Raw genomic sequence first — 27,847 nt, forward strand, 5'->3', positions numbered from 1 at the left:
TTTTCTAAAACCAGTCCACAAGGCATCCAGCTACAGGATGTGAACATTACAAAACTTGCCTATGCAGATGATGTTGCACTAATAAGTAGTTGCAAAAGGTAATTAATCAGAATGATGCAAAATTACTACAAAATTCCCGAGAAAACAGGATTACATGTTAATGAAGAATATCCAGAATATCTGCCCATAAGTAAGAAAACCAGAAAAGATGCACTTCTGACTGTAGATGGATTCAATTTCAAGACTGTTGGCCACTTCAAGTACCTAGCAAGTCTTTTTAGTAATAACAACAGAACAGATATAGAAATAGATGCCCGTTTATCAAAAGCAAACAGGATACTTTTCAGTTTCATCAAAATTCTAAGAAAAAGATCACTTAGCAGTAACTTCAAAATCTGCTTATATCAATCTACCATTATACCTGTGATGTTATATGGATGTGAAACATTAATATTTAGGAAAAAGTATGAAGAAAAACTGTTAATATTCGAAAGAAAAGTACTAAGGAAAATTTTTGGACCTGTATACGACGAAAATTACATGGAATGGAGAATAAGAAGAAATGAAGAATTAAGAAGGCTGTACAAATACCGTAACATCGTCGAAGTGCTCAAGAGGAGAAGGTTGAATTGGGCAGGCCATATAGCAAGAATGATAGAGAGTAGACTACCTAGAATGGCATTCAGCAGAACAATAGATGGAACGAGAGAAAGAGGGAGACCCAGAATCAGACGGCGGGATATCATTCTGAAGGACACAACTAGGATGAACAGCAACAGTAACTGAACAAGCAGCGCATTGGACAGGCAGAAGTCGAAGAGGCTCATAGAGCAGGCGTATGGTCGATAAGGCCCTTGCCACATCAAAACGGACCTGTGAAATAAAGTGCCAAAAATATGATCACGGATTCATTTTCAGACTTTATGTCTTCAATTGATGGCATTGTTACTCAGAAGAAGAGAGTGCTCTACATGTGGACGATCTCTTCGCTGTTTCTCACGCTGTTTCTCACGCAACGACTTAGTTACGTTACTCATAGTCGTGTTACACGCTACTGTTCTGAGCACTCTAGCCGCAGAGGGCTGAAAATATGTAGACACGAAGATTAAAGGTGTAGAATGTTAATAACGTTTGTTTTGTTTAAGAAGCTTTAATAGTTTTTACAAAAATAATTGAGGAGATTACTTTTCAGCACGTCATCGTATAATGGTAAGAAAGACATTTAGGAATCTGATGATAAACTGAACGACATTTCCAGGTGCAGATGCAGACTAGGATGGTAATTTGTTGATGAAATGTAGATTGAAACTAAAAAAATGTATAAAGGAAGGAAATTAAGGAGACTGTTTCTGGATAAGTTGAAAGAACCATACGCTGTTGAGAATTTCAAAGGGAGCATTAGACAACGACTGATTGTAACAGTAGAAATGAGCGTAGTAGAAGATGGTTTGGTAACTTTGAGAGATGAAATGGTGAAAGTAGCAGAGAATCAAAGAGGTAAAACGACAAGACGTGGAAGAAATATTTGAGTATCGCAGGAGATACTAAATTTAATTGATGAAAAGAAAAAAAAGAAAAATGTTGCAGATGAAGCAGGGGAAAGAAAATAAAGACGTCTAAAAGTTGATAGTGACAGAAAGTGAAAAATCGTGAAGTAGAAATGACTACAGAACAAATTCTAGGCTATAGAGGTAAAGGTAGTGTAAAGATAGATACCACAGACAGGAATACTAAAAAGACCTCAGGAAAAAAGAGAAGCCTTTGTACGAATACCAAGAACTCAGATGGAAGTACATAAATGGAAAGTTGAAAGATGGAACGAATATGTAGAGGGATACACAGCGGAAATGAACTTCAAGACAATTTTGTAGAAGAAGGAGGGGAACTAGGTGAATACCAGGTGGGAGATATAATCCTACGAGAACAAGTGAACACCACAGAAAGACCTAAGTCGGAAAAAGGCTTCTAGATTAAACGAAACTGCATCAGAATTGTTGAGACGTTTAGGATATCCTGCCGAGACAAACTATTCTACCTACTGTGAAAGACATAGAAAGCAAGGGCAGTACTCTAAGCCTTCAAGAAGACAATAATAATTGCAAATCCAATGAAGGCAGCTGCTGAGAGATATGAATTACGTAACTATGAGTTTAACAAATCATGGTTGCAAAATATTGACACGAATTATTTACAGAAGAATGGCAAAACAGAACTCCACCTCGGGGCAGATCAGTTTGGATTCCGGAAATGTAGGAACACGCGAAATAATAAGGATCCTACGGCTTATCTTAGAAGATAGGGTACAGGGAGGCAAAACTACGTTTCGTATACTTGGAGAAAGCTTTCGGCAGCGTTGACAGGAATACATTCTTTAAAATGTAGCAGAGGTAAAATACTAGGAGCAAAAGGTTATGTATAGCTCGTACAGAAACCAGACAGCAGTTATAAGAGTCTAAGTACAGGAAAGGGAAGAAGTAGTTGAGAAGGGAGTGAGACATGGCTCTAGTCTAGTTCTGGAGCAATAGTAAAGCAAGCCAAAGAAAAATTTGGAAAAGGAATCAAAGTTCAGGGAAAAGAGATAAAAAATTTGAGTTTTGCCGATGGCACTGTAATTCTGTCAGAGACAGCAAAGGACTTGGTAGAGCAGTGACTTGAAAGGAATGTTTAAGATGAACATCAACAAAGGCAACAGTGGAGTAATTAAATATAATCGAATTAAGTCAGTCTATGCTGAAGGAGTTAGATTAGGAAATGAGAAACTAAATTATTTGATGAGATTTGCTATTTAAGCAGCAAAGTAGCCGATGATGACTGAAGTATAGGAGGATATAAAAGGAAGATTGGCAATAATGAGAAAAAAATTCTGAAAAAGGGACATTTATTAACATACACTCCTGGAAATGGAAAAAAGAACACATTGACACCGGTGTGTCAGACCCACCATACTTGCTCCGGACACTGCGAGAGGGCTGTATAAGCAATGATCACACGCACGGCACAGCGGACACACCAGGAACCGCGGTGTTGGCCGTCGAATGGCGCTAGCTGCGCATCACTTGTGCACCGCCGCCGTCAGTGTCAGCCAGTTTGCCGTGGCATACGGAGCTCCATCGCAGTCTTTAACACTGGTAGCATGCCGCGACAGCGTGGACGTGAACCGTATGTGCAGTTGACGAACTTTGAGCGAGGGCGTATAGTGGGCATGCAGGAGGCCGGGTGGACGTACCGCCGAATTGCTCAACACGTGGGGCGTGAGGTCTCCACAGTACATCGATGTTGTCGCCAGTGGTCGGCGGAAGGTGCACGTGCCCGTCGACCTGGAACCGGACCGTAGCGGTGCACGGATGCACGCCAAGACCGTAGGATCCTACGCAGTGCCGTAGGGGACCGCACCGCCACTTCCCAGCAAATTAGGGTCACTGTTGCTCCTGGGGTATCGGCGAGGACCATTCGCAACTGTCTCCATGAAGCTGGGCTACGGTCCCGCACACCGTTAGGCCGTCTTCCGCTCCCGCCCCAACATCGTGCAGCCCGCCTCCAGTGGTGTCGCGACAGGCGCGAATGGAGGGACGAATGGAGACGTGTCGTCTTCAGCGATGAGAGTCGCTTCTGCCTTGGTGCCAATGATGGTCGTATGCGTGTTTGGCGCCGTGCAGGTGAGCGCCACAATCAGGACTGCATACGACAGAGGCACACAATGCACGTCCGCATGTATCCCGTGCCACCCAACGTGCTCTAGAAGGTATAAGTCAACTACCCTGGCCAGCAAGATCTCCGGATCTGTCCCCCATTGAGCATGTTTGGGATTGGATGAAGCGTCGTCTCACGCGGTCTGCACATCCAGCACGAACGCTGGTCTAACTAAGGCTCCAGGTGGAAATGGCATGGCAAGTCGTTCCACAGGACTACATCCAGCATTTCTACGATCGTCTCCATGGGAGAATAGCAGCCTGCATTGCTGCGAAAGGTGGATATACACTGTACTAGTGCCGACATTGTGCATGCTCTGTTGCCTGTGTCTATGTGCCTGTGGTTCTGTCAGTGTGATCATGTGATGTATCTGACCCCAGGAATGTGTCAATAAAGTTTCCCCTTCCTGGGACAATGAATTCACGGTGTTCTTATTTCAATTTCCAGGAGTGTATAATTAAGTGTTAGGAAATATTTATGAATCTATTTGTCTACATTGTAGCCTTGTACGGCAGTGAAACGTGGGCGATAAACAGTTCAGACTATAAGATAATAGAAGCTTTCGAAATGTGTCGCTGCATACCTAACAACAAATCCGATCTGTTTAGACACTAGTTCGACTAAACTTCATTAAAATTCCAAAGATTGATACACAAGTGATCGATCATCTCTTGTCTTGGTGAATCATTATAGTGCTGAGAACAGTTAGGACACCCTGGCGTGCATGATTGAACTTAGTTCAAGAAGAACAAAAAAATCTGAATTTTAAATGCAGTGTATTGCTTAAATATCTCCGGTATGTCCAGCTCTTCGTCCATGTCTTGAGAGATGGGCAGATGTATATACCAAAACGATTACAAAAAATAAGAACTTGGTGACTTTCTGAACAAAACATAAAGCAAAAAGTTAGTGAAGATGTCCGCTATATACAGGGAGTATCAAAAGGTATGCTACAAGATGTGGTGTTTAGTACATGGCTTCCAAGTGAGCATGTTTTTCTAATAAACGTATAATAGGAAACACTGCTTTCGCATGCTAGCGTCTCTGAAATATGGAGGAGGGTGTAGGTTGTTTGGACCACACGAGTTAGAGGAGGAGTGATGTGCCTTATCGGGTCACACAGCCCTCCAGCACGACAGTACTGCGCCGCGGGTTGCATATCCCCAAGAGCACATGGACCACGACAACACAAGCAAAACACGAAACAGCAGTGCCGGTGTTATTAAGATGTATGGTGCAATGTTACTTTGGACAAGCATGCATGTCCGACAACATTGGATCGCACTTCTTAATAACACAGACACTGCTATTTCGTATTTTAGTCGGCAATTCCAAGCCCTCCACAGTCAGTAAATATGTCCTTCGTGAACGGGAATGTACTCTATGTACGAGTGCAGGTTGTGACACATGGGTGACGATATACGTATCTTTGGGTCTGGTTGTGATTTGTGCTCGGATGGCCGAAGCGGTTACGGTGACCGCTCGCGTAAAGCGGGAAATCCGGATTCGAATGTGGTCCGGCAAGTATTTTTACTGTCGTTATTCCACTACACAGCCGAATGTGGTTAATATTTGCAACTTCGAATACATTTACTACAAGCAAAGCAGTGCTTTTCAGTACTCCAATTGAAATAAGAAGCCATGTTGTAGAGGGAAACTCCAAACGCCACCACTATCACACTGGGTGCTCGCCTCACCGACAGAAGTCAGCATCAGAGTTTCTAGGGGGCGCAACCAGCGACGATCTATTTGATTCTGTCTCCTCACGTGGTCGCAAATAGTTAGCGAGCAATTAATCCGCCAGCCAGCGCTTAACTCTTGCCCCGGCTCGCATCCGGCAGTTCTTTGCAGGCAGCCAGCCAACCTGGGATCGCCGCCTTCCGGAGCTACGTGCAGCTGCCAGCAAGTCCTCGTCCTGGCAACTCAGAGGCTGACCTCTCGACGCTGGGGACTCCTGGAATTTGGTATCTTGACTACTATTGTGTTTGTGTAAGAGACAGTCGTCGCACCGTGTGGCACTTAAGACTTCTTTGACTTGAACTATTAGCGGTGTTTAACGAAGCAGAGACTTCTAGTGATTAACTGCATTTTGTGTTCTTGTGAATTTGTGTTCCGTGGCGAAGAAGACTGAATTTTTGTAGCTTGCAATAAACTCGTTATTCATTGTGTAAATGGGTTTCTCCGCACTGAACCTTGCGTAGGCAGCTTTAATTGGTCGTGAGGTTTTCTTGTGAATTTGCTGCTGACTCTAGTGCTGTATCCCAGGTAAATGGTGTTTTTGCGTGTTTTTCCTACATACGTAGTGTGCTTATGTTATATTTCTGTTTCAATACGTGCACGGCCACTACGGTATTATTGCTTCTGCAAAACATGCAACAGGCTCTGCAACTGGTACAACCCATAGTCTCAGATTGATTATTGATGCCATGGTTATCTTCGTTGCACGCCTGGTACGGAATTTCATCCCTCACAGGATCTCACTCGAATGCAAGAGTGCACTTTTTTTGCTATCTTACATAGGGGCCGAGGTCTATCTCCTCTTGCCGCAGTTAAGTCCTGAAAAGGATTCGCATGTTATAACTTAAGGACATTTGAAAACTTGGTTGTCGGATTGTTTTGGTTGGTTGGTTTGGCGGAGGGCACCAAACAGCGAGGTCATCGGCCCCATCGGATTAGGAAGGGATGGAGAAGGAAGTCGGCCGTGTCCTTTCGGAGGAACCATCCCGACATTTGCCTGAAACGATTTAGGGAAATGACGGAAAACGCGAACCAGGATCGCCGGACGCGGGTTTGAACCGTCGTCCTCCCGAATGGGAGTCCAGTGTGCTAACACTGCGCCACGTCGCTCGGTGGACTGTTTTGATTTACAGTTTCATATGGCAGCTGCTAGACACAAAGCTTTCAGTTGTTGTAAGCGGAACAGACAATCCTGCCGGGATTCTGCAGCACAATTGCAAGGACTTACCGAGATTGCCATCTTCAGCGTTCCAATACTAAATTCGAACAGTTTTATGCCGAATCATTATGTGAAGATAACACTACAGTACGATATAGACATTTTTCTTTTTCCTGTACTTTCTTTTTCCTTGATTTCTACTTTATTTTCTTGATACATTGAAAATTTACTTTAGCATGAGTTTTGTAAATTTTTATCTTTGAAAAACTTTGTTTCTGCTTACGTCAGGGAGTTGCTATGAATAAAATTGCTGTTTTCATTTTTCTGGTGCTGTGTTTTTGCACGTTTATTAACATGATATTTTAATATATTGCTCATGAACAGAATATCGTGAAATAGTAATTTTAAAAGAAATAGTATATCGATGTACTCGGAATTTTTAAAAGTGTGCTCTTAAGCGAGATGTGCTCTGTAAACACATATCGATAGATCGGTAAATAAAAATATCAACAGAGAGCCTGAGAGTGAGGACGGAATGGGATAGTCGTGGTTTGTGACTGCAAGTATACTGTGTCGGTGCCCGACGTTAAATAGCTCTTTGATCGGTGATACTCTTTTGTGATTTCGGTGTGTGCTGTGGACAAGGAACAAACAAGCAATCACGTAATGTTGCTTCTCATTTGGAAATTCTACTCAGTACATTAGTCTTAAAATTATGATGTGCAGATCGCTGAGCCGCGTCAATGTTATACCTGTAAGGTTCAGACTGTAGACAGCATGGACTATTTAGTGCGTACTGTTGCCTGTCGAAGTGTACTGGACATACGGTAATGAATAATCTCGTCGTGACTGACATTCAACACATTAATCATGAGTGTACGACGTGCCCATCGCCGAGCGTTTGATCTGAGTATAGGCGCATATCGTGGTTTATTAAATCAAATTACAGATTATCAATGTAGAAATGTTCACAGCCACAATCGAACGGGAAATGCAAGTTCAAAGCCGTGCCTGTAAATGACTAACAAACGTTATGAGTTCGGGATATGTAACGTGTAAATTAAATGAAGCGTGTCTTACCTACGTCACTACATGTAAATACTCTAACTGAGAGAATTCTAGATTCATCACGCGTTCCTGCTGCATCCACAACGAGCGGATTCGATCAGCGGGACCTGCAAGGCGGCGATAATTACTGGACTACACGTTTCGTGTTTATGAACCAACAACGACGAGGTCGACGACCCACCGGCACCACCATCTAAGTGGAGACTGCGTTAAAAAATGATAAAAATCTCAACCCTAGTGAATTATTTCTATAAATAATGCTGTAAAGAATTTTTGTAAGAGTCATGTTAGTTTCTCATTAGCAAGGATTTTCACGTAACTGCAATATACCACACTAAGCTGCTGTTTTAAGTAACATTCAGAATTATAGTTAAAATCTTTTTCGCATTGAATCACTTTTTATTATAGACGTTACAATTTTGCAATCCCATTAACTTCTGACTCTGTCCTCGTTCTAGCAAATAACTGCCATTATTGTCACTGAGACTAAAGTTCTTTTTTATTCGCTTTTAATCTCTTATGCATAGTATTTGTGTTGTCTTCGATTGTTTTTTTCTGTATTTGCATTTTGGCTTGTTTTTGAGCCAATTCTTGTGTGGTTTATGGTTCAAATGGCTCTGAGCACTATAGGACTTAACTTCTGAGGTCATCAGTCCCATGGAACTTAGAACTACTTAAACCGAATTAACCTAAGGACATCACACACATCCATGCCCGAGGCAGGATTCGAACCTGCGACCGTATCTGTCGTGCGGTTCCAGACTGTAGCGCCTAGAACCGCTCGGCCACTGTGTGGTTTACTGTCCTGTGTTGAGCAAATACGTGCGTTGTGTAGTGCTCACCATTACGTTAACAGACAGTAGCCCACCACAACTTGTCAGTGTATTGGGTTTTCTACTTTGGTAGGGGAAAAATTTTTTGATTTTGGCAGATGTGTGATGATTTTCATTTGTTCAAACATTATTTAACGTTATGGTTTTCTGAATGTGGGCTGCGCGTGTGGGAGTAATATTCAGTTAATCCTCTGAAAAGTTCAATATTTTCGGTTTCAGGTACTTTCGAACATAAGTGTGTTAGATATCAGTGAAGAGATGTATCAGGATTTCTCCACTTTTCTTAGATAACTGTGGTCATTCCCACTTAGATTAATATTCGAGGGGATCTGTTACATCACAGTTAATTATAGATTAGAGAAATGGTTCTACTGCATTATCCAGATGAGGTGATTCGGAATGAGCTGCTCATACGGTTTGCCCATGGTTAGCGATATGCCTCCCCATCATCCGGGCTTTTGAGCAATCAGTCAGGTCCTCATCGGGCCTACAAGACCCGTTGGAGGTGTTTGCGCCTATCCCACGCATAAAACCCAAGTCTGGCCCCACGCTCCAGCTGGCCCTTTCCATCGAACAAGTCTCCCCCTAGACGGGACGTCGCGGGAAATCGTCACACCCAAACGTTACCCTCAAGTAGACACATGTCAGTGCCAGCAATGCCAGTTTCGCCAGCAAGTGTAAAGACTGTGCTATAACGTAACATAAGGCAGAGATTTGCCAGACCTCCCTCAAAATGAATGTGGATAGTATCTGGATGGGTGCCTTGGACTCTGATTCGGATGAGGCAGACTATGTACACGGCCTGAATGTCCTCCATATGCAGGCTGTACTGTCGATCTCCAATAGGCTGTTGGCGTTAGAAGAATGACAACCTTTCAAACAGATATCGTGGATTCGGCTACATCTAGGTACCTTGGTTCACCGCCACTCCAGCCATTTTCCATGCAGCTTCGTAGTTAGAGAATGATACCATTGCTGTCGACAGCTAGTTTAGTGTTCAGATTTAGTATCAAACATCATCCCCAGCAGCCCACATCTAAGTCATAGACTCAACGGGGTCACTGACATCTTGGGTTTAGACCATCGCTTGTAGGTCACCAGTGGACCTAGTCTACCATGATGTTATCCAGTTTGTAAAACACTGGTGGCTGGCAGATCGCAAATTCATCAAGAACCCCAAGATCCAGGCATAATGGCACTATCGGCATGAATTATTCTCTCTCAGTGGCATCTTATTACTGCACAGAGATAATGGTCATACTAGAGTCACCATCCCTAAGGCACACCACAGTGCAGTATTGACATCGCTCGGCCAAGCTCATTGAGGACAGTTGTCACCAAATGGTTGGCTCGACATTATGTCCTCTGGAAAGGCACCGAAAAAGACATCAAACGGATTATTATGGTGTTCGAGAGACCCCACACCAAGCAGGGAGCCCCTGGATATCGATATTTCCCGTTGCTGGAGGCAATGTCCCTGTGGCTCCAGATTCATATGGATTTCGCCAGGCCTTTTCTGGGTATCTCTTGCTTCAACCAGGTTGATGTAGGAAGAAGATTGTCCTATGTCTCTCGTATGCAGTCTACTTCATCAAAAAAAGTCATACATGCCTTATCAGGCAATTTTTCATAGAAGTATCTCCAGAAACCATTGTAGCACATAATGGGCCTCATTTCACATTATCAGAACATCTCGACTTTGGTGAAGAGAACGACATCACTTTGGGCCAATCGCCACCATCCTGTCCAGCTTTCAATGATATGAAGGAAAGCTTTGTCCGCGCTTTCAAAACCCTAATGGCGAAGCTCCACTAACATAAGGCGCTTACCTTGTTTGTTACCCCTTATTGTTCCACGGTAAATTACGGGTCTATCCCGGCAGAAGAACTACATGGTCGACTGAAACGGTTCCAATTCTTCATAATCCATCCCACTACTCGCACACCCTCCCATCAGGTCCTCAACACCATCGCTATGTACTTTAAGACGACATATGGCCACTGGTGTTTTCCGGGGCCCATCAACATTGTCTGCCAGTTCACGTCACACGCCGCTTGTACAGGGCAAGCCACACTGACAGAGCATACCCACTGTCATAAGCACCTAAACCAAGTACGCCCTCGCAGGACTGCGGCTGCCCAGCGGATGTTCCAAATACGACTTCCCAGCACCCGGGAGTGGCAGCCACCACTGCTGACTGCCCCGACATCTGGACCTGACGGCTACAGTATTCGTGGATACCAGTCTCCTGGCTGGCTCCTTTTCACTAGCTGATACCCCCATTCCCATGGACGTTGACAGCAGCCCACTGGGATAACTATTTCCTGAGGACAGCAGCAGCAGGAACGCCGACTTCCTGGACGCCCAGATGTGCCAACCTCTCTATGTTTTGGGAGTGGTCCAAATGGCTCTGAGCACTATGGGCCTTAACATCTATGGTCATCAGTCCCCTAGAACTTAGAACTACTTAAACCTAACTAACCTAAGGACAGCACACAACACCCAGTCATCACGAGGCAGAGAGAAATCCCTGACCCCGCCGAGAATCGAACCCGGGAACCCGGGCGCGGGAAGCGAGAACGCTACCGCACGAACACGAGCTGTGGACTATGGGGAGTGGGATACTATATTAGGGCCTATAGCCCTGCAGACCGAACGAGGCGGCGCAGTAGTTAGCACACTGGACTCGCATTCGGGAGGACGGCGGTTTAATCCCACGTCTGGCCATCCTGATTTAGATTTTCTGTGATTTCCATAATTCACTTCAGGCAAATGCCAGGATGGTTCCTTTGAAAGGGCGCGGCTGACTTCCTTCCCCATCTTCCCCTAATCCGATGAGACCGATGACCTCGCAGTTTGGTCTCTTTCCCTAAGTCACCCAACCCCTCCAGTATGAAGGTACTCCGCCACGGGTTGCAAATGGCCGAGAGTGCAGGATCACAACAACATAAACAAAATAGTGTGCATCTGTATGGCAGTGACAATAACAAGCCATGTTAAGGAGAGCAAATCCAGAAGCCAACACTATGACACCAGGTGCTCGTCTCCCCGACAGAACGCAGCCGCAAATGGTTCGCGGGCAGTTCACCCTCCCACACTACTTAAGTCGTCGACCTGGCTCGTATTCCGGCAGTTGCAGCCAGCCAGTCATTCCGGGATCGCTACCTTCCAGAATTACGTGAAGCCGCCAGCAAATCCTCATCCTAGCAGCGTAGAGACTTGGCCTCTAGACGCTTGGGACATCCCTGACTTCGGTATCTCGACTACCTTGTGATCGTGTTAGAGACAGTTGTCTTACCGTGTGGTCCTTAAGACCATCATATAGTTTCTGACTTAACCGTTCTCTGCGAATAGTTAAAGTTTGACCTGAACCACCAGCATTGCTTGATAATACAGAGACTTTGCGAGATTAACTATTTTTGTTGGTGTGAATTTATGCTTCAACGCGGAGATGGTTGAAATTTTCTTGCTTGCTATAAAATTGTTGTTCATTGTCCATATTAGTGTTAGTTTCTCCATATCGAACACGGCGCAGGCCATTAATAAAGGATATAATAATAATAACTTATAAAGATGTGAACTGCAAATGCCGTGAGACTTTTGACGCGCTAAGGCCTCCGAAATTGGACTGCAGGTAAAGAAACCAATACAGAGAAACAGCAGAAGACATACTGTGTGTACTGTAGGGTCAGAGTGTTTACCGTTAGTATGGCTTCATTTCTTACGACACATACAGCACTCCACAGCTTTACGTAGCCAACGACACAGTACAATACTGTCTTGTGTTCTGCAGTTTCATACTGTATGTAGTTTTCAATCATTTTTGTGGCTGTCATAAAACAAGAATAAACAATAGCGCTCGTGTACACAACTGCAGAATACACTGACATGATTTTTGTGTACAGGGAAGCCTAAAGGGATGGAAGAGAGGCTTGCCAGCTCGATGAGGAACGTTACCCAAACAGGAGCCACCCAGCCCGCACCATTTTTGCAAGACTAGAGAGGCGTTCACGTGAAACGGGCAGCTTACCTCCTAACAGACACCACGTTGGACACCAGCGCACGCGCTGTACACCTTAGTTTGAAGAAGCTGTTTGTCAGTGTTTTGCAGAACAGTCTTCTATGAGCTTCTGTGCAGTAGCTCATACCATGTGAAGCACATGGCAGTGTGGCACTTACTTCAAAAAGTGCGCGATCATCCCTATAAATTCCAGAAGGCTCATGCAGTGACTCAGCATAGCTTACCTTACAGTGTCAACTATCACCGATTGGTGCTCCAACAAAGTAGGCAGGATCGTTACTTCCGAAAATGTATCCCGTTTTTTCGTGAGTGCACTTTTACCAGGGACGACATATTCAACACCAGAAAAAGCCTTGTCTGGATGGAAGAAAATCTTCACGGGCTGCAAATCGGAGCCCACCAATATCGCTTTGCTGTCAACGTGTGGGTGGGTCTCATTGATGGCCATGTCGTAGATCTGAACCTCAAGTCCATGCCTGTAGATGGTCCAGATTAACTTTTATTTCTGCGAGAGGCCTTCGCTGGCTGTTGGACGAGATGCCTTTGGACATCTGTCATGCCATGCGATTCGAGCAGGATTCGCTCCAGCAAATTTCGACGTTGTAGTACGTGGCCACTTGAGTGACACCTTTGGCAACAGTAGAATTGGACATGGAGACACAATAAAAATGGCTCTAAGCACTATGGGACTTAACATCTGAGGTCATTAGTCCCCTAGACTTAGAACTACTTAAACGTAACTAACCTAAGGACATAACACACATCCATGCCCGAGACAGGATTCGAACCTCCGACCGTAGCAGCAGCGCGGTTCGGGTCTGAACCGTCTAGTACCGCTCGGCCACAGCGGCCGGCCGAGGCACAATAGCCTGCTTCCTCGCTCACCCGACTTCACACCATCGGATTTTCATTTCTTGGAGAACATGAAAACCATGGTGTATGAGACACCACTAAGTTACCACAAGGTCTTGTGGCACTTATAAAAGTAATAGCTGTAGTCATCTGTGATTTGCAGGCAACCTTTCCAAGTATTCGACAAGACATCAGGCGATAAAAAAAAAAATCTATCGAAGTTGGTGGCAGTCATATTGAGCACCTTCTATAAGTGAATTAAACTGTTGTTTAACGACAATGTCGTACATTTTCTCCTTTACACGGTGCCTAGCTTGTGTGGTCCAAACTCCTACATCTTCTCCACATTTCAGACACACTAATACGCAAACGAAGCGTTTTCGAGCATAAGATTCTTAGCACAATACGCTAACATGGTCCCCGTCTACCAACATCATCCTTTGAAACATACCTTTTGATACATCCTGTATTGCTAAGAAAACGATCTGCAGTCAACTGATGGAGATTCGGGAATGTGGTAGGTACTGCAGAAGTAGTATGTGAACGACAGAGTCAGATCTGAAAACCTAAAGAAACACCCTGGTGGAATGATAATATTAAAGAGGCTGTCAGAGATATAAACATTGCAAGATAAGCCTCGCACAAAGCAGAAACACAGGTGGACCCTTGGGCATTGTAGTAGAAAATGTCAGTTTACAGGAAGTATGCTCAAAGATCAGTTAGTTGCTCAATTTTTGGCACAAGAATAGTCTACAGAACTAGGGGGAGAAAATAAAACAGAATTGTTGCTGTTGACGCCGAGGAAACCCGTGACCATGAAGCACGTATGCAAACGTTCTAAGGGTACGAAAGTTTCTGATAAAGTCATCTTTATTCTAGTAGGAAGAGAATACAATGAAACCAAGAGTTGTGTCCTTCCGAGAAAGGAAGCTAAATTTGCTTAGAACCAGAACTTCATCATCACGATGTACGAAGTAGCAAAAACAGTTAGAGCCTACAACTAATTCCTTTCTTTATGACAAATTATAATTATTTTGTGTGAGACGGAAGGGGAGACAGAAACAAAAATAATCTTTGGCGTGAAAGATTTACGAAATTGAGTCTTAAAATCATATTATCCAGGAAACATACTTCGGTGTTGAAAAGGAACTTTCCAGTAGACCATCTAAGAATTGGAGAAGATGAGTTAGATACTGTGGACAACTTACAGTACTTAGGTCGCGTTGTTCCCTCATACGACACCCAACGTCATAGCTAAGAAATGGTGTACAGAAATCTTTCAAATTATACTATGGATTACGTCATATTCCATGGGATTAAACATTCCCATAATCTTCCAAGATCAGCATGTATAGAACATATCTCCTGCCTACACTAACATATGAACTAAAAGCTGTAACAAATACTAGAGTGAATAAGAACCGTTTGCAGGTAACAGAAATGAAGTTCTTGTGTCCTTGTTTAACCCTTTGACTGCCAATTTCTAAAGACATTAACGTACAGTTATTTTAATTAATGTCGTATTCAGAAGTAACAATAATAAAGGAATATTTCCAGCAGTTTCTTTTTCGAGCAAGGGAGGGATATGACATGCAGTATCATTCATAGCCGCGTGGGATTAGCCGAGCGGTCTGAGGCGCTGCAGTCATGGACTGCGCGGCTGGTCCCGGCAGAGGTTCGAATCCTCCCTCGGGCATGGGTGTGTGTGTTTGTCCTTACGATAACTTAGGTTAAGTAGTGTGTAAGCTTAGGGACTGATGACCTTAGCAGTTAAATCCCATAAGATTTCACACACATTTGAACATTTGATCATTCGTAAGTACCTCGTGGTTCCAGAAGACGGCTGCACAAAGACTAGAAGACGAGCAGAAGAAGGACATACATAAGTGGATAGAGCATTTCTTTAATACCCAGATCTCCAGATGTCATACGCTCAGATCGGTACCAAACGTTGTATGTCGACAGAGTATCAACAAAAATTTCGATTTAGTTCGTACTATGTTCTAACGTCCAGCAGAACGCCCGTAAACGTTAATTAAATAAACGCCAGAACCACGGAGCGCAGGAAAAGCATAACTGTGAGTAACCATTATATATAGCTTCCGTGGGGAAGTTTGCAGAGCCTTAGATCGTCGTACCAAGGGTCCTGAGTTCAAATCCCAATAATGACAATTTCCTTACTATATTACGCGTGAAAGTGTGGTATGGGTCTCTTAATACTTCCGTACGTGTGATGCAATTGTTTCTTCAGTCTACTGTTCCGACTATTTATGTTTATTCTGTGAAACTACAAATGCACTAGCTGGTTCATCACGAGTGGTATCTGTTCTGTGGCACATTTCCGACACAACACCACACCTATTCTATATGGGTTTCCTACTTTCAACTAACGAAGTGAAAGCACACTGCCAAAAGAATATTGCTAGTTGAGGCGAAAGCGTTAGGCGGCTTGCTATTCATATCCAGTTGATAACTGGCTTGCCCAATGGGTGAATGAAATGAATCTGCTGCGGCAGCGCGCGGGGTAGCCATGCGGTCTATTGCGTCTTGTCACGGTCCGCGCTGCTCCCCCCGTGGAGGTTCGAGTCCTCCCTCGGGCATAGGTGTGTGTCTTGTCCTTAGTATAAGTTAGTTTAAATTAGATTAAGTACTGCGCAAGCTTGGGGACCGATGACCTCAGCTGTTTGGTCCCATAAGACTTTACCACAAATTTCCTAATTCCAATCTGCTGTGTCGCATAATTTCACATTCTCTATTTTTAAAATTCGACGACAGGCAGATCTTCCACGATTAAACTGGTCTGAGTGAAATGAACATAGCTGACAGAGTTACACCACAGAGCAGAACCACTAAATCATAACTTCATCAATTACTCCTACTGAGTTCTGAGTCCACTTTAAACTGCAGGCTCCCCTATGACTTGTTGCGTAAGACAGTTCAAAGCTCAGAGGACGGCAAGAGCTTTACACCTACAATAAGACTTTTCCCACTAAAAGTACAGCAGTGTTGAAGCCAACCATTAAGTTGACGGTAATTGTAACTTATTATTTGGAAAGTTATGGTAGGTGTGGGGGGGGGGGGGGTGGAGCAAATAAATGTGTTAGAGTTGTACGCACTATACACTGAGGTGACAAAAGTCATGGGATACCTACTGATATGTCGAACCTCCTTTTTCCCAGCGTAGGCCTCTGCTTTGTCTGTGGTGTGAGGTAATGTCTGTAAGATGGTATTCTTGGCACACCCTTGACACTGTTTATCTAGGGATATTGAATTCACTAACGATTTCCGAAACGAAATTTTCCATGTGCCTAACTCCAACTGCCATGGACAACACAAGTCGTTGGAAGTTCCCTGCACAAATACCGACCCATGCTGCCTCTATAGCTGTCTATAATTAAGAAAGTGTTGCCAGTGCTGGATTTTGAGCACCAACTGACCTCTGTGTTCCATAAATGTTCTATGGGATTAGTGACGGGTGATCCGAGTGGCCAAATCATTTGCTCAGATTGCCCTGAACGTTCTTCAAACCAATGACGAAAAGTTGTGACCCGGTGACATGGAGCATTGTGATCCATAAAAATTCCATCTTTTTTTGGTAACATGAAGTCCATGAAAGGCTGAAAATGATCTCCAAGTAGCCAAACATAACCATTTCCAGTCAATGATCGGTTCAGATGGATCAGAGGACCCAGTCCATTCCAGGTAAACAAAGCCACGACCAGGCTGCTGAGAGCCTTGTTGACAGCTTGGATCCTTTCACGCAGTATTGATTGTCTATTGGCACTGACAATTATACGCAAACGCCGCAGTACTCGGTCGTTAAGTGAAGGCCGTAGGCCACTGCTTTGTCTGTGGTGTGAGGTAATGTCTGTAAGATGGTATTCTTGGCACACCCTTGACACTGTTTATCTAGGGATATTGAATTCACTAACGATTTCCGAAATGAAATTTTCCATGTGCCTAACTCCAACTACCATTCCACGTTCAGACCCTGTTAATTCCCGCCGTGCAGCAATAATCACGTCGGACACTTTTCACATGTATCATCTGAGTAAAAATGATATCTCCGCCAATGCACTGCCGTTTTCTACCTCGTGTTCGCGGTACCATCTGTATATGTGCATTTCGCTATCCCATGACTTGTCGCCTTAGTGTATAAAACTAGAACAGTAAAGTTCTAGGAACACTGCACTCAAATAGACTATCTCGATGGAGTAGTTCAGAAGAACTGGCCAACGCTTGTCCACTGTCAGCCGTTCCTGTTTCACGTGTCATATACAACTCTTTAAAAATTAGTACTTCTTTTCAGGACTTTGAAAAGTCTTGCTGGAAATTTCACACCAGGTCAATATTGACGACATGAAGAAAGACGTCGTCGGCTGTTGCTGTGAAGAAGGATTCGTCTGTGCTTTCAAATAAAATTATTTAGGCACACTACGGGAAATGTTATATATGTAGGACGACCAAATAATCTTCCACTGAAGCGCTGTTAGTCTCTTCGTTACTTCCTCGCTAATGGGAAATAAATACAGGGCGCTTTGAATGCATACATAATGTATGACGACCATTCACTTTTGCAAACATTCCCGCAGTTCAGCAGTGACACTACAATAGAATCCTCTGTTCATACTAAACCGACTAAACCTATATAAAATAAATTTTTATTACGAAAATAACTAAACAGTGGTGACTCCGAAGTAGAGAGGATGCAAAACGCAGACAAGTAATAGCATGAAAACCATGGCTGGAAAAGAGGAACTTGTTAACATAGAATATAAATTTAAGTGTTAGAAAGTATTTTCTCGAAGGTATTTGTGTGGAGTGTATCCTTGTACGAAAGTGGAACGTGAACAATAAGCAGTTCAGAAAAGAAGAGAATAGAAGCTTTTGGAATGTAATGCTGTAGAAGAATGCTGATTATTAGGTGGGTAGTACGGAGTTGAAATGGAGCGAAAAGAAATTTATGGCACAACTTGACTAAAGGAAGGTATCGGTTGTTAGGACATAAGAAGTGAGACAATAAAGTAATGAGACTGACTTTCTTTTCAAGATGTGGCAACACTGCAGGCTTGCGTAGGCACAATATCTTTGACCTTGGTCTATAAGCTGTTCGAGTCCAAGCGGCACATCGATGCAACTGCTCAATCGTGAGTTATGCAGTAATAAGTTAACACGTGTTTGTGTGTCTCGTCACGGAAATGGAACCGCATAATACTGCGCAAAGGTATGCCATTTCCTTTTGCGTTAAATTGGGTAAAAATGCGACGACAACTTACGGTAAGCTTCTGAAGGCTTTTGGAGAGGAGGTTAGGTCAAGAGCTCAAGTTTTTCGTTGGCATAAAATTCTTAGTGAAGACAGAACGGACTGTGCGGCTGGTCCCGGCGGAGGTTTGAATCCTCCCTCGGGCATGGGTATGTGTGTTTGTCCTTAGGATAATTTAGATTGAGTAGTGTGTAAACTTAGGGACTGATGACCTTAGCAGTTAAGTCCCATAACATTTCACACACATTTGAACAACATTTTGAAGGCAGAACGAATGTTGAAGATGAAGACCGCAGTGGACGACCATCAACCTCACGGACGGATGTCAACTTGTCCAGGGTGCGTGAACTCGTACAATCTGATCGAAGATTATTCGTGAAAATGATTGCAGAAGAACTGAACATCCATCGAGAAACGTTTCGTCTAATGATAACTGAAGATATTGGTAAGAGAAAGATTTGTGCAAAAATGGTCCCCAAAAATCTCACACCACAACAGCGAGAAATACGGAAAAATTCGGCAGCAGATCTGTTAAAGCAAACGGAAATCAATCCAGAATTGTTGGGCCGTGTTATCACTGGTGATGAAAGTTGTTTTTTTAAGTACGATCCAGAGACAAAACGCCAAAGTTCGCAATGGTGCTCAAAGGGATCACCCAGACCAAAAAAACTCGCATGTCAAAGTCAAAAGTGAAATGCATGCTTGTGCGCTTCTTTGATTCCAAGGGAACTGCTCATAAAGAGTGGGTGCCTCCTGGACAAACATTTAGTTAATCAAATTACTACAAAGAAAAATTTTAGAAAGACTTCGTAAAAGAGTTCTTCGTGTCCGTGACAACATTGCTGATAATTGGATTCTGCATCACGATAATGCGCCATCCCATACTGCTCTGCCAGTACAGCAATTTTTAACCTTAAAACAAATTTCAGTACTACCACAGCCACGTTATTCATCAGATAGCGCGCTCCGTGCGACGTTATTCTATTTCAAAGAGTCAAAACGGCGGTCAAGGGACACTATTTTCAAACAACACAAGATGTCCAAAAAGATGTGACGAGGATCTTGGGGGATATTACAGAAGATGAGTTCCGGAAATGTTACCATCAATGGCAGAAGCACTGGAAAAAGTCTGTGCAATTAGAAAGGAACTACTTTGAAGGAGACAACACTAACCTTCACTTAGGCTGTTAGCAACATTTTTTTTCACATAAGTCTCATTACTTTATTGTCGCAAATCGTATGCTACGGCATAGAGTAATCGTTAGTCTGGTTATGGAAGAAAGCGTGGAGAGTAAAAATTTTAATGAGAGGCCAAGGTTTGAACAAAACAAGCAAGTTCAAATGGATATATGAGTGGCGTTCAATAAATAGTGCAACACTTCGTTTCTTAGCCAGTTTCTGTTGGAAACAATGCGTAATTCATTGTGGGATAGTGGAATATTCCCGCTCCAACCCCTACAGTTTCATGAAATTCCGATATGTGGAGGCGCTATACGTAGCCTTCAAAATGGCGTCTGTAACGGAGATTCTTTCCAAGCAATAAATGTCATCATATTTCTTTTGGCAGAAAACCATAGAATTCCAGATATTGATAAGCGCTTGCAGAAAGTCTACGGAGAAATGAAAGTAAACAAAGTCACGGTGATTGCAACAAGCTTACCCAAACCTGTCCGATCTTCTGCGAGCCGGCCAGCCGAAGACCTGTGACTCCTGCATTGTTGGAAGGTGTGGACACTCTGTTGGTAGTGCTGACATACTCGTCCACCAGTTTGGATACTCAAAGGCGTGCGTCGAGAGGATTACTCGCCGCCTAACAGAAGACCATAAACAGCAACGAAAGACCTTCTGTACGGAACTGCTTGCGCCTTACGAGGCTGATCTTGATAATTTTTTGCCAAACATCGTCACAGGCGTGGAAACATGGGTTCATCACTTCGAACAAGAAAGAAAACGACAAGCGTGGCTACACCAGCTCCCCTCCGAAGAAAAAGTGCAATGCCGCACCCTGAGCCGGTAAAATCATGGGGACGGTCTTCTGGGAGGTTACGGATGCAACAAGACGATGGTCTGACGTCGACTAATAGGTTAGTACCACACATGCATGCAGGCCCTCAGAGTGAGGTGACGTAAGGCTGTCGCACTGAACGGAGATTGTGTTGAAAAATTATATTTTGTACCCATAAGAGGGAGTAGGAATTAAAATCCATGGAGAAGTAATAAAAACTTTGAAGTTCGCCGATGACATTGTAATTCTGTCAGAAACAGCAAAGGACCTGGAAGAGCAGCTGCACGGAATGGACAGTGTCTTGAAAGGCGGATATAAGACGAACATCAACAAAAGCAAAACAAGGTTAATGGAATGTAGTCGAATTAAATCCGGCGATGCTGCGGGAATTAGATTACGAAATGAGACGCTTAAAGTAGTAAAGGAGTTTTGCTGTTTGGGGAGCAAAATAACTGATGATGGTCGAAGTAGAAAGGATATAAAATGTAGACTGGCAATGGCAAGGAAAGCGTTTCTGAAGAAGACACATTTGTTTACATCAAGTTTGGATATAAATGTCAGGAAGTCGTTTCTGGAAGTATTTGTATGGAGTGTAGCCATGTAAAGAAAGTGAAACGTGGACGATAAATAGTTTAGACAGAAAGAGAATTGAAGCTTTTGAAATGTGGTGCTACGGAAGAATGCTGAAGATTAGATGGGTAGATCACATAACTAATGAGGAGGTACTGAATAGAATTGAAGAAAAGAGAAATTTGTGGCACAACGTGACTAGAAGAAGGGATCGGTTAGTAGGGCATTTTCTGAGGCATCAAAGGATCACCAATTTAGTATTGGAGAGTAGCTTGGAGTGTAAGAATCGTAGAGGGAGGCCAAGAGATGAATACACTAAACAGATTCAAAAGGATGTATGTTGCAGTAGGTACTGGGAGATGAAGAAGCTTGCACAGGATAGAGTAGCAAGGAGAACTGCATCAAACCAGTCTCTGGACTGAAGACCACAACAACAACATAAAAGGGGGGAGGGGGAGGATTAATACGTTGTATTGGAAATGTAAATAAAATCAACCTACTTCCAGAAAAAAATCTCTTGCATTATTTATTGAACACTCCTTGTAGGTTGCGGTAGTTACGCAGAAATGAAGAGGCTTCCACAGAATAGATTAGCACGTAACAAGCAGGTCTTGGGACTGAACACCACAACAACAAAAACAACAGCAACAGCAGTAATGTGACACATATTCTCTGCTTTTCCAATTTTGTTTCATTAATCCATGCATGCCTGCACATAAGAGATCTGCGCCAGGCACCAGCTACTACACCAAGAAAATCCGGCAAGTGGTCGTAGCGATAGCGAAAGTCATACCACCCAAATGAGTCTTTAGTGCTAGAAGATATGGGAGTAACAGCGTACCAGGATGTGCGACTTTTGTTGCAGTATGTTTAGTGCCAGGTACTGAAAAATCCTCACTACCTGTCCTTTCTCTCACCTACTGATTTCACTCACCTCGGAACACTGAATAAATACTTCGGTAGTTTGAGGTTGTCTGCAGCTCTAATTCCAATGATTAGCACTGGTGACTCTAGATCGTGACCGCCCGGGTTCGTGTTCCGGCAGGGTCGGAGATTTTCTTCGCGACGAAGTGGGTGTTTGTGTTATCCTACTCATTACATCTCATCTTCAGTCGCTGAAGTAGCGTCAAATAAAAAGTCTTCTACCAAACGGCCGAAGAGCCCTAGACGGTGTCTAGCCTAATAATATCATACGACCGTTTCATTTCATTATTGATGGTTACAATACCTGTGTTTATAAAGTGTTTATATCTCCACATTGCAAAAATTGCTCTGAGCACTATGGGAGCTGAGGTTATCAGTCCCCTAGAACTTAGAACTACTTAAACCTAACTAATCTAAGGACATCACACACATCCATGCCCAAGGCAGGATTCGAACTTGCGACCGTAGCGGTCCCTCTGTTCCCGACTGAAGTACCTAGAACCGCTTGGCCACACCGGCCGGCTCTTCACATTCCACTGTAACTCAGAAATGCATGCACGTCTTAAGGAACAGGCACTGTTCTGAAGATTACAGCTGTCGGAAATATTACGAAATTGATCCACTTTTGTGAATCAGCTGTTTTTGACAGATGTAAATTTGTGTCTGCCGGGACCCGAACTTGGATTTCCTGCTTATCGCGAGCAGTCGCCTTAACCACTTCGGTTATCCGAGCACGCCTTTAGGACCGACCCAGATTTCCGTACGCCTCGATGACTACAACCATTGCGCTAGCATATTTCGTTATTCACTTACAGGGAGAGACAAATATATTACGGCAATTTTAGCCCGTAGTGCGAAGGATACATTATAGATGGTTACTATATACCGGAGGTAAAATAGTCCCCCATTCGGATCTCCGGGCGGGGACTACTCAGAAGGATGGCGTTATCAGGAGAAAGAAAACTGGCATTCTTCGGATCGGAGAGTGGAATGTTAGATCCCTTAATTGGGCAGGTAGGTTAGAAAATTTAAAAAGGGAAATGGATAGGTTGAAGTTAGATATAGTGGGAATTAGTGAAGTTCGGTGGCAGGATGAACAAGACTTCTGGTCATGTGAATACAGGGTTATATATACAAAATCAAATAGGGGTAATGCAGGAGTAGGTTTAATAATGAATAAAAAAATAGGAGTGCGGGTAAGTTACTACAGACAGCATAGTGAACGTATTATAGTGGCCAAGATAGACACGAAGCCCATGCCTACCACAGTAGTACAAGTTTACATGCCAAATTGCTCTGCAGATGACGAAGAAATTGAAGAAATGTATGATGAGATAAAAGAAATTATTCAGATAGTGAAGGGAGACGAAAATTTAATAGTCATGGGTGACTGGAATTCGACAGTAGGAAAAGGGAGAGAAGGAAACATAGTAGGTGAATATGGATTGGGGCTAAGAAATGAAAGAGGAAGCCGTCTGTTAGAATTTTGCACAGAGCATAACTTAATCATATTTACACTTGGTTCAAGAATCATAAAAGGAGGTTGTATACATGGAAGAATCCTGGAGATACTAAAAGGTATCAGATAGATTATATAATGGTAAGACAGAGATTTAGGAACCAGGTTTTAAATTGTAGGACATTCCCAGGGGCAGATGTTGACTCTGACCACAATCTATTGGTTATGAATTGTAGATTAAAACGGAAGAAATTGCAAAAGGTGGGAATTTAAGGAGATGGGACCTGGATAAACTGACTAAACTGGAGGTTGTACAGAGATTCAGCGAGAGCATAAGGGAACAATTGACAGGAATGGGGGAAAGAAATACAGTAGAAGACGAATGGGTATCTCTGAGGGATCAAGTAGTGAAGGCAGCAGAGGATCAAGTAGGTAAAAAGATGAGGGCTAGTATAAATGCTTGGGCAACAGAAGAAATATTGAATTTAATTGATGAAAGGAGAAAATATAAAAATGCAGTAAATGAAGCAGGCAAAAAGGAATACAAACGTCTCAAAAATGAGATCGACAGGAAGTGCAAAATGGCTAAGCAGGGATGGACGGAGGACAAATGTAAGGATGTGGAGGCTTATCTCACTAGGGGTAAGATAGATACAGCCTACATGAAAATTAGAGACCTTTGGAGAAAAGAGAGACACATGTATGAATATCAAGAGCTCAGATGGAAACCCAGTTCTAAGCAAAGATGGGAAAGCAGAAAGGTGGAAGGAGTATACAGAGGGCCTGTACAAGGGCAATGTACTTGAGGACAATATTATGGAAATACATGAGCATGCAGATGAAGAGTTTGACAGAGCACTGAAAGACGTGAGTCGTAATAAGGCGCTGGGAGTAGACAACATTCCATTGGAACTACTGACGGCCTTGGGAGAGACAGTCATGACAAAACTCTACCATCTGTTGAGCAAGATGTAATAATTCCAATCCGAAAGAAAGCAGGTGTTCACAGATGTGAGAATTACCGAACTATCAGTTTAATAAGTCACAGCTGAAAAATACTAACGCGAAATCTTTACAGACGAATGGAAAAACTGGTAGAAGTCGACTTCGGGGAAGATCAGTTTGGATTCCGTAAAAATGTTGGAACACGTGAGGCAATCCTGACATTACGCCTTATCTTAGAAGAAAGATTAAGGAAAGGCAAGCCTACCTTTCTACCATTTGTAGACTTAAAGAAAGCTTTTGACAATGTTGACTGAAATACTCTCTTTCAAATCCTAAACGTGGCAGGGGCAAAATACAGGGAGCGAAAGGCTATTTACAATTTGTACAGAAACTAGATGGCAGTTATAGGAGTCTAGGGGCATGAAAGGGAAGCAGTGGTTGGGAAGGGAGTGAGACAGGGTTGTAGTCTGTCCCCGATTTATTCAATCTGTATATTGATCAAGCAGTAAAGGAAACAAAAAAAAATCAGAGTAGGTATTAAAATCCATGGAGAAGACATAAAAACTTTGAGGTTCGCCGATGACATTGTAATTCTGTCAGAGACAGCAAAGGACTTGGAAGAGCAGACGAACGGAATGGACAGTGTCTTGAAAGGAGGATATAAGATGAACATCAACAGAAGCAAAACGAGGATCATGGAATGTAGTCGAATTAAGTCGGGTGATGGTGAGGGAATTAGACTAGGAAATGAGACACTTAAAGTAGTAAAGGAGTTTTGCTGTTTGGGGACCAAAATAACTGATGATGGTCGAAGTAGAGGGGATGTAAGATGTAGACTGCAAATGGCAAGGAAAGCGTTTCTGAAGACGAGAAATTTGTTAACATCGGGTATAGAGTTAAGTGTCAGGAAGTCGTTTCTGAAAGTATTTGTATGGAGTGTAGCCATGTATGGAAGTGAAACATGGACGATAAATAGTTTGGACAAGAAGAGAATAGAAGCTTTCGAAATGTGGTGCTACAGAAGAATGTTGAACATTAGGTGAGTAGATCAGGTAACTAATGAGGAGGTATTGAATAGGATTGGGGTGAAGAGAAGTTTGTGGCACAACTTCACTAGAAGAAGGGATCGGTTGGTAGGACATGTCCTGAGGCATCAAGGGATCACAAATTTAGCATTGGAGGGCAGCGTGGAGGGTAAAAATCGTAGAGGGAGACCAATAGATGAATACACTAAGCAGATTCTGAAGGATGTAGGTTGCAGTAGGTACTGGCAGATGAATGAGCTTGCACAGGATAGATTAGCATGGATAGTTGCATCAAACCAGTCTCTGGACTGAAGGCCACAACAACAAAAACTATGTGTATATACAGCGTGATATATATGGAAGTTTAATCTTCTTAGACCCATCGTGGAATCAGGACAGCGGCTGATCAAACAGTACGTTGAGCAAAAAACGGCAAACAACTGTATTTCAGTCAGTTCTTATATATTTTTCTTAAGGTCAGGTTCTCATTGAAAATGGTCGAAAATTCGAATTTTCTTTTATTGGGTTCTGTGAGGGGTATATGTGTCAAGAATTATGGGACGAAAAGATTTTTGAATGTGTGCATTACAAAAGTTTCTACAGCCCATTGCTGGAAGCAGTGTCACGGCCGCCGTGGGACGCTCTCAGCCAGAGATACCCGGTTCAGGTAGAAAACTTGTCAAGCCGTGACACACATATTGCAGTATACATGCAAACATATGCGCCGAAAAAGCTTGCGAACCACGTGTGCAGGCTGCCGAACGCACATATCCAGCTCAGCCAGACTGGCTTTTCTCGTCAAGAAGGACAAGGGTATATCCCCCCAGGAACAATTCGAGTTAAACGAGGGGTTGATATATGGTCATGGTATTGCAGACTAAATGTAAGTAACGGAAATAAGTTTTTGGTAAAATTTTGAAAAAATTGCTCAGAACATAAGTTTCCGTCCGGGCATATTGGATTAGCCATAACGAATTTTAAAAACCTAACTTCATGTTTGTGTTCAGTGACATCGAAAATATATTATGACGTGTAGTTTTTATGCAAATTAAACTAATAATAAATATAAAAGTTTTCACTATACTTTAAACAGGTTTTTCATGAGAAACGATGTTTAAAAATCGCGTGCAGTATAAAATAAAACCAGTTCAGCCAATTAACTTCTGCCTTTGACCCCCGCAAAGTAAACCCTTTTCTTAGGAGACTCTACCTATAATATATGAAGTTTGTTAATATTAGCTGTTTTCTGTAAAGCCATAAAGTGAAATAAACCCCCTCAAAAATCTAACTCAGAGTTCGAGTTGGCACTAGGTCGTTAAATTTAAGGCTGCTTCACTGTTGTTAGGTATAAGCTCCCAATAATTTAACGCGGTATCGACTGATGTTATCCATTTTTGACTTAAGATAGTTCCTGGGGGCTACACTGCACGCAGACTGGTTACTTCAAACTCGCTGCCTTTGACCAAAACAAAGTTACGGGCGCCATTTTGTCTCTTTGTTTCGACTGGAAATCTAAAATAAAGTTCAAAGTACGATCAATCATAATCCTCAAACAGATCCTTTTTGTGTTTTTTCATTGTATAAAAAAATCCAAACATGGCCTACATTTTTCCTCCTTTAAATGTGAATCTGGTCTTAAGGTCCCAGTTTCGGCACTTTACTGGTGCCATCATCAGGCCCTTAAGCACACTGTGAAAGCACGTGCCTCAAAGCTTGGCGCAATAGAACAGGAGCCATGAAATAAATCTGCCGTCCGTGAACGTTTTTCTGAAGTAAGTACAACGGTTACACAACTACTGATTGTTGATGTCGTATAACCCTTGAGGTACTCAGTGAAGAAAACTATTCACGGAATCCAGATTTATTTACCGAGCGAGGTGGTGCAGTGGCTATCCCATTGGACTCCCATTCGGGAGGACGACTGTTGAAACCCACAACCGGCCATCACGATTTAGGTTTACCGTGATTTCCTTAAATTACTTCAGGCAAATGTCGGGACGGTTCCTTTGAAAGGGCAATGCCGATTTTCTTCTCCATCCTTTCCTAATCGGATGGGACCGATGACCACGCTGTTTCGTCCCCTCGGCCAAAACAGCCAACCAACCAACTAGATTTATTTGATGTCTAGTTGTTGTAGTATAACCATCGCGGATTTCAGATTTATTTAACAACGCCTTCTGTACTGCAGCAAGCTTTGTGGTACGTCCGTTCACTATGTTCGGTGTCCACCCCTGAAGTGCTGCAATTGGTAGCTTAAAAAAATACGAACTGATTGAAATAGCCAGCCAGAGTGGCC

At 43.0% G+C, this 27,847-nt stretch overlaps 1 protein-coding gene across 1 annotated transcript in view; it reads right to left on the bottom strand.

Moving 5' to 3' along the window:
* Positions 1–27,847, bottom strand: part of LOC126298404 (gamma-aminobutyric acid type B receptor subunit 2) — a 1,564,981-nt gene that overhangs the window by 238,916 nt on the left and 1,298,218 nt on the right. The gene's annotated exons all lie outside the window — the stretch shown is intronic.

Source organism: Schistocerca gregaria, chromosome X (genome assembly GCF_023897955.1).
Source record: "Schistocerca gregaria isolate iqSchGreg1 chromosome X, iqSchGreg1.2, whole genome shotgun sequence".
NCBI classification, from domain to species: Eukaryota; Metazoa; Arthropoda; class Insecta; order Orthoptera; family Acrididae; genus Schistocerca; species Schistocerca gregaria.